We start from the raw sequence: 7031 nt of genomic DNA, 5'->3' as shown, positions 1-7031 counted from the left end.
TTTACCATGATCCATTAAATAATCCTTCTTTTCCCCTATGACTTGACTCAACCCTCATGCACACTCCTATTCTGTTTCCTTGTTTGTTTTGTCTGTCCCTTACCTGAAGTACAGTTTTTAAGTTTTGTTGGCTCAATACCACGTCTTAATATTTGATAGGTGAATCCCTCCTTTTTCTCAAATTAGGGAGTTTGTGGAGGTTTATTTATTTGTAGATATTTTGACCTTCATTTGTCAAACTCCCGTAAAAAATCTTGCTAGAATTTTATTGGAATTGCAGTACATTCATCGATAATTGTGGGAGGGCTAAACAGTTTTACAACAATAAGTCGTCCCAACCAAGAACATGATATAAGTGTCAATTTAAGCAGGATTTCTTATCTTTCATTTATGATTTTTTAAATTTATTCAAACATCTTTAAAAAATACATGCAGATGATAAATCCAAACAGTAAAAAGGGATATACTGTGTATGTACAGTCTCATGCCTGTCTCCCCACCCCTTTTCCCAGAGAAAGCCAATTTCTTACCAGTCTTCCCAGAGATTTTCTATGCATATATATGTTAGAATATAACATTTTAGCTGAGAGAAGAATTCTTTATGTGTTTTATTCTAAACAGACCACCATGCAAAAATTTCAGAGTGAATATATGAGTCTTGACCCCTTATCCACATTAAAGATTAAAAACAGGAAAGAAGCTATGTGAAGATTACTTTAAACTTAGCTGTGCTGTGGAGTCATTCAGAAAGTCAAGAGAGAGTGATTTCAGTGAGAACTGTCAAGAAGGTCTAATATGTTTGCTTATAAACCAAGGAGACACAGTTCATTAACTGACTCACCTGCTGCTGCCGCTGCTAAGTCGCTTCAGTCGTGTCCAACTCTGTGCAACCCCATAGACGGCAGCCCATCAGGCTCCCCCGTCCCCAGGATTCTCCAGGCAAGAACACTGGAGTGGGTTGCCATTTCCTTCTCCAATGCATGAAAGTGAAAAATGAAAGGGAAGTCGCTCCGTTGTGTCCTACTCCTAGCAACCCCATGGACTGCAGCCCACCAGGCCCCTCTGTCCATGGGATTTTCCAGGCAAGAATACTGGAGTGGGTTGCCATTGCCTTCTCTGAACTGACTCACCTAGAAAATCTTAAAAACGAAGAGATGAGTAGCTCCTGTGAAGGTAGGATTGAAAGAAGCTTTGCTGACACTTTGGGATCAGCTTGGTATCCTTGGCATTTGGCCTGAAGTTACTCACATATTTCCTGCAAATCAGATGAGGGGCACAGAGCCTATAACTGTCGAAAATTCTGACCTCAAAGAACCATGGAACTCCAAAAAGAAAAAAGTCCCTGTGGAATGGACCATGGAAAATGTTATTTGCAGTGAAATGTCAGCAAGAGGAAAATACATTGTCTGAGCCGTGGTACAGTCATCTGTTCCTAGTTGCCTTCTCAGAAGGACAAAAGCGCCTGTGATATAAAAACATAGTCTTAAACTCTTGCTGTAACCGGGAAATGGGAAGCTGTCTGATTTAGTAATCAGATTTAAATCTCTTGTTATCAAACATACGCACATGGTCCTATTCCAGATCAAATGTTCTCCAGTAGTTGTGTTGAGGTCTTTTTATGGTAATGTGGAATATTGGGAACTATAGTCCCCAAAGTCTCACCAGGGTTCTCTCTTCCATGCTTTACAGTACAAAGTTCTGAGGCTTCCATTGAGACTCTCAATTTACTGTTGAAAGTGTGCAGACTCTCTCTTGAGGGCTTTCTCCCTATGAAGTGGGAAGAGATGCCCCTACTCTGGAGGAAACACTGGTCTGAGGCTCTTTAAGTTCCATCTTGCCACCTACAATTCTGAAACATGAAGGGACTGGATCTCCTTTTAATCAATATCAAAGATCGCCTGCACTACAGATATTTTTCTGTGTATAGTTTTTGAATAATTTTTTTTGTTGTGGTGCTGATGTTTGTTTGTTTGTTTTTAGAGAGGGAAGGTTATAGACATGACATTGGGGGCTTCCTTGGTGATCCAATGGTTAAGACTTCATCTTCCACTGCAGGGGGTCAGGGTTTGATGCCTAATTGAGCTGAGATACCACATGCCTTGAGGCCAAAAAAAACAAAACATGAAACAGAAGCAATATTGTAACAAATTTAGTAAAAACTTTAAAAATGGTTCACATTAAAGCAAAATCTAAAATAACACTAATTAAGGGTAGAAATTTTCAAAATAGGCAACACTAAAAAGAAATACATTGAATTTCCACATTCACAATCTACCACCCAAAGTACTTTTAACATTATTTTTATATGTCCTTCCAGTCTTTTTTCACCTGTTCCTTTGTTTTTTTTTTTTTTTTTACATAATTGAGCTGATAATATTTATTTATACTCATTTGTATATAATGACTAAATTTTTTTTTTTGGGGGGGGGGTTCCGTTGGGTCTTGGTTGTGGCACTCGGAAACTTTAGTTGTGGCATTTGGGATATAGTTCCCTGACCAGGGATAGAACCCAGGCCCCTGCATGGGGAGTGCAAAGTCTTAGCCACTGGCCCACCTGGGAAGTCCTAGTAATATTCTACCATATAAAAATATTATAATTTTTGGCCATTCAGGTTGTTTTGGGGTTTTCTATCTCATAAGACTGATATGACCATCTGTATGCTTTTATGTATTTTGGATTATGTCCTTAATAGAGGCCCCTTAAAGCAGAATTATCGGGTAAAAGCTCTTGCTACATATTGATATTCAGCCAGACAGTCTCTTTTCTTTCCTTTCTTCCTTCTTCCTGTGAATCATTCAGCAATACCCACAGCAGCTGCTTCCCTTCTGTGCTTTATGTTGTACTCTTTGAGGTCTTGGGTTTTTCTCAAATACCTCTTTCAGTTGCAAAGTTCTTTGCACAAAACTGCCAGCTAACCCAATGGGCCCCCTCTATGTTTCCATATTAGCCCGAAGTTGAGAAAGAGAGAAAAGCTTAAGGTTCGCTTTTCATCTATCCTGCTTCCTAAACTCTTAGCTCTTCCCATCCATCTTTAACAACACAGATACAAATTAAAATATTTTACATATTTCATCTTACGTAACCCTCACAACAACTACACTGAGTCAGTCTTATCTGATTTATAGATGCAGAAATTGAGGCACAGAATTTAAATACTTTGCCCAAGGTCATATATTAAACAGTATATTCAAGACTTCAAGCCAGGCTTATCTAACTTCAAAGTTCTTTCTACTATACCACTGTTCCTTCCTCATTAAAAGAAAACTCATTGAGCAAATTCCTTGTGGATTAAGTTCTCAAATTATTATGTAGAGGATGAAAACACTCATCTTAGATTTTTGTGCCTGGGGCCTGTGAATAAGACTGACAAAAGACACACTCACAGGAGAAAAGGCATACAAATTTTGTTTGATGTTGTTCAGTCAATAAGTCGTTTCTGACTCTTCATGATCCCATGAACTGCATCATGCCAGGCTTCCCTGTCCTTTACTATCTCCTGGAGTTTGCTCAATCTCGTCCATTTAGTTGGTGATGCCATCCAACCATCTCATCCTCTGTCGCCCCCTTCTCCTTTTGCCCTCAATCTTTCCCAGCATCAGGGTCTTTTCCAATGCGTGGACTCTTCACATCAAGTGGCCAAAGTATTGAAACTTCAGCATCAGTCTTTCCAATGAATATTCAGGGTTGATTTCCTTTAGGATTAACTGGTTTGCTCTGCTTGCAGTCCCAGGAACCCTCAAGCCTTCTCCAAAACTACAGTTTGAAAGCATCAGTTCTTTGGCCCTCAGCCTTCTTTATTGTCTGTTTGATGTTAAGATTTTAATATTTTCACATGCATGGAGACCTTCATATAAAGTGAATATCCAAAGAATCAATTAAACGCAGGGGGCTTATATACCATCTTAACAATGGGTGCTAAATCCTAGAGAAGTGACAAGGCAAAGTGAAAGGGGTTTGGACTTCTGTGGGTGGTAAGTTGTGGGAAAGTAAATACAGGAGGACAGTAATGGAAGATGGGTTACTGAGAAAGGTTTTATTTATGTGGACTCATCTCGGCACCATCTCCATCACCCGTGACAAAAGTTGTTTTTCCCTTCCTGGTCCAGGAGAGGGTGACAGCCTCACAAAAGTAAACTTGTGCTCAGCTTTTAGCCAGAAAGGGGAGAGCAGAGAGTTTTTCTTGCATCTGCTGCTTCTCAGTTGCCCTCAACTCAAAACAATGCTTATGCCAAAGTGGCATATTTGGGGGTGGCATATTCTGATCCTCTTCAATTTTCCACTTCCCCTTGGTGTAATTAGATAAATAAAATCCAGATTTCTCTTTGTTTTCCTCTATTACATTTTCCTCATGTTCAGGCAACTTGTTCTTTCAGTTCTTCCTTTAATCTTGGCTTCATAACTGTGAAACTGAAATTTTATCTAGGTAGCACAAAATAATTTTTTAAGAAGATTGCTGTTAATTAATAAAGCATTGCCTGCTGTTCTAGGTGCTGTTTTTAAATTAAGAAAATGGAATGAAATTGCATTTGTATTCTGTTTTGACAATCAATGGGCTTTCCTGGTGGCTCAGATAGTAAAGAATATGCCTGCAGTGCAGGAGACCCAGGTTTGATCCTTGGGTCGGAAAGATCCCCTGGAGAAGGGAATGGCAACCCACTTCAGTATCCTTGCCTGGAGAACCCCATGGACAGAAGAGCCTAGAGGGCTACAGTCCATGGAGTTGCAATGAGTCAGACACAACTGAGGGGTTAACACTTCTTTGACAATAAAAGTAGTCTGATGCTAAAGGACTTATGAATATTTCCAAAACATGTGATATATTCTTACCTTTTTTCTTGTCCCCATCAGAATTCAGTGCTCATGCTTATTACTTTCTTGGCTTTGCAAGTGGGATTTTAGCTATAAAATTAAGCACATACTAATTGTTCATTAGTTAGCTAGTTGTGATTTTAAAACTCAATTAAGCCTAATTTATATTTCTAATTAAGAAATTCCTAGTGTTCATCGATGGATGAATGGATGAACAAAGTGTGCAATATGTACATATAAATGAAAGGAAAAGGAAGTCTTGGAAAGGTAGGCAAGTCTGATACGTGCTACAGTAGGGACAGTACTTGAAAGTATCATGCTAAATGAAATAAGCAAGTTACAAAAGGACACATAGGTTTTCACATAGAGAAATTCCACAAATAGTACCTAGAGTAGTCAAATTCATAAACACAGAAAGTAGAATACCATAGTTGCCAGGGGTAGAAGGCATGGGGCTGACAAAGTTCTGGAGATGGATGGTATTGATGTCAGCTCAACAATATGAATGTACTTAATGCCACCGAACCGTACACTTAAAAATGGTTTATTCTGTGTTATGTGTATTTTACTACAATTTTAAAAATTACCAAGCACCTACTTAAGTGCCAGGTGCTGATAAACAAGACAGTAAGGTGCCTGGTCTCATGAAGCCTCCATACTAGTCAAGGAAAAAATGACTAAGCAAAAAATAAGATAAAGAAGGACCTGTGATTCCTTAGGATAAGGGATACTCTATTAAGAGTTAGTGATATTTATGCCCTGGTCGCTCAGATGGTAAGGAGTCTGCTTGCAATGCAGGAGACCCAGGTTTGATCCCTGAGTCAGGAAGATCCCCTGGAGAAGGAAATGGCAACCCACTCCAGTGAAAAAATAAAAAGAGTTAGGGATATTTGAGATAAGACCCAAAGGATGAGAATGAGCCTTAGGCATGCAGGGAAAGGATGCAGCAAGTGTTAAAGTCCTGAAGAGAAGAGAATGAGGCCAGGGTGATCGAAGAAGCAGACAGAAGCCTTTCATGTACCGTCTGGAATCTTTTGAGTTTGTTCAAACAAGGATAGTCAAGGCTATGGTTTTTCCAGTGGTCATGTATGGATGTGAGATTTGGACTGTGAAGAAAGCTGAGCACCGAAGAATTGATGCTTTTGAACTGTGGTGTTGGAGAAGAGTCTTGAGAGTCCCTTGGACTGCAAGGAGATCCAACCAGTCCATTCTGAAGGAGATCAGCCCTGGGATTTCTTTGGAAGGAATGATGCTAAAGCTGAAACTCCAGTACTTTGGCCACCTCATGTGAAGAGTTGACTCATTGGAAAAGACTCTGATGCTGGGAGGGATTGGGGGCAGGAGGAGAAGGGGATGACAGAGGATGAGATGGCTGGATGGCATCACCAACTCGATGGACATGAGTCTGAGTGAACTCTGGGAGTTGGTGATAGACAGGGAGGCCTGGCATGCTGCAATTCATGGGGTCAAAAAGAGTCGGACACGACTGAGTGACTGAACTGAACTGAATAGTAACCATTCTTTTGCTTCACTTGGAAGTGATCAGAGCATTTCCTAAACTATCATCCATCTAAAGAGAGAGCTGATCACAGGAAGAGGGGCTGGAAATGAGAAATAGAAAAACATGAAAGCTGGCATATTTGGAAGGGATCACGTCGTTGCAGCTTGAACTACTGGCAGAATTGGAAGTAGGCAGCTTTGCTCCTGAAACCTGTTAGCACCATTCCAAATATTCTCCAGTCAATGTAAACTCCTTAGGTGTTTGGCAGATAAGATGCCCAGTACATGTTTGATGAATGACATGTTTATCTGTTTCCTGCGTTTTTTATCCCCTGAGAAATCAATGCCCTAATGCTGCCTCCTGGAGGCAGAGGGTTGTGTGCAATACGAAGACTTCTCAAGGAAGGAGGGAGATTTAGAGAGCTAGGCTGCTATCAGACTCTCCTAAGATGAACTTTGTCCAAAAGAGAGAACTGGCTCTCTCCTCTCCCTTTTCATTAGTGTGACATCCACTGGTTATTACATCACAAGTCTTTTTTTTTTTGCTGATATTTCGCCAATTTTATTGATTGAATGATTTATTCTTTTTATAGGTCATGTCGGATTTTAGAGCATGTACTGTGTTTGTGATGGCCATCTCTTAACTATCAGAATGGAACAAAACATTGGAGGTTATTTTAATGAGAACAGTCTTCTCCAGGAAGTCTGTGATGACCAAAAA

This window comes from Bos taurus, chromosome 27 (assembly GCF_002263795.3).
Source record: "Bos taurus isolate L1 Dominette 01449 registration number 42190680 breed Hereford chromosome 27, ARS-UCD2.0, whole genome shotgun sequence".
Classification (NCBI taxonomy): Eukaryota; Metazoa; Chordata; class Mammalia; order Artiodactyla; family Bovidae; genus Bos; species Bos taurus.
The sequence above is the reverse complement of the archived record's forward strand: the minus strand, read 5'-3'. Positions refer to the sequence as shown.